This window comes from Arachis hypogaea, chromosome 3 (genome assembly GCF_003086295.3).
Source record: "Arachis hypogaea cultivar Tifrunner chromosome 3, arahy.Tifrunner.gnm2.J5K5, whole genome shotgun sequence".
NCBI classification, from domain to species: Eukaryota; Viridiplantae; Streptophyta; class Magnoliopsida; order Fabales; family Fabaceae; genus Arachis; species Arachis hypogaea.
The window spans coordinates 41,504,073-41,505,286 of NC_092038.1; the positions used below are offsets into that span (position 1 = coordinate 41,504,073).

The 1,214-nt window shown below is 41.7% G+C and overlaps 1 non-coding gene across 1 annotated transcript; it reads right to left on the reverse strand.

Annotated features, from left to right (window-relative positions):
- Nucleotides 1-210: 210 nt before the first annotated feature.
- On the reverse strand, nucleotides 211-317 carry LOC112793674 (small nucleolar RNA R71). The gene has a single exon (XR_003198376.1). It is a non-coding gene; the product is annotated as a small nucleolar RNA R71 (small nucleolar RNA).
- Between the last annotated feature and the right edge of the window lie 897 nt (nucleotides 318-1,214).

The following is a 1,214-nucleotide window of genomic DNA, read 5'->3' on the forward strand; positions in this document are numbered from 1 at the left end:
TTTCAGTTCTTAACTGAATTCTTGCAGATCTGTGATACTGTTAAGACCAATGGGGTTGATCCCGAGGTCTACATGCTTATGCTTTTCCCTTTTGCTGTAAGAGACAGAGCTAGAGTATGGTTGGACTCTCAACCTAAAGATAGTCTGAACTTTTGGGATAAGCTGGTCACGGCTTTCTTAGCCAAGTTCTTTCCTCCTCAAAAGCTGAGTAAGCTTAGAGTGGATGTTCAAACCTTCAGACAGAAAGAAGGTGAATTCCTCTATGAAGCTTGGGAGAGATACAAGTAACTAACCAAAAATTGTCCTTCTGACATCCTTTCAGAATGGACCATCCTGGATATATTCTATAATGGTCTGTCTGACTTGTCTAAGATGTCATTGAACCATTCTGCAGGTGGATCTATTCACCTGAAGAAAACGCCTACAGAAGCTCAGGAACTCATTGACATGGTTGCAAATAACCAGTTCATGTACACTTCTGAAAGGAATCCTGCGAATAATGGGACGCCTCAGAGGAAGGGAGTTCTTGAAATTGATGCTCTGAATGCCATATTAGCTTAGAACAAAATGTTGAGTCAGTAAGTCAACATGATTTCTCAGAGTCTGAATGGATTGCAAAATAAATCCAATAGTACTAAAGAGGCATCTTCTGAAGAAGAAGCCTATGATCCTGAGAATTCTGCAATAGCAGAGGTGAATTACATGGGTGAAGCCTATGGAAACACCTATAATCCCTCATTGAGGAATCATCCAAATTTCTCTTAGAAGGATCAACAAAAGCCTCAACAAGGCTTTAATAATGGTGGAAGAAATAGGTTTAGTAACAGCAAGCCTTTTCCATCATCTTCTCAGCAACAGACAAAGAATTCTGAGCAGAGTCCCTCTAACTTAGCAAACCTAGTCTCTGATCTATCTAAGGCCACTCTAAGTTTCATGAATGAAATAAGGTCCTCCATTAAAAATTTGGAGGCACAAGTGGGCCAACTGAGTAAAACAGTCACTGAAACTCCTCTTAGTACTCTCCCAAGCAATACAGAAGAGAACCCTAAAAGAGAGTGCAAGGCCATAACCTTACTTGGTGTGGCCGAATGCACAGAGGAGGAGGAGGACGTGAATCCCAGTGAGGAAGACCTCTTGGGACGTCCTCTGGACAAAGAGGAGTTGCCAATTGAGGAATCTAAGGAATCTGAGGCTCATCTAGAGACCATAGAGAT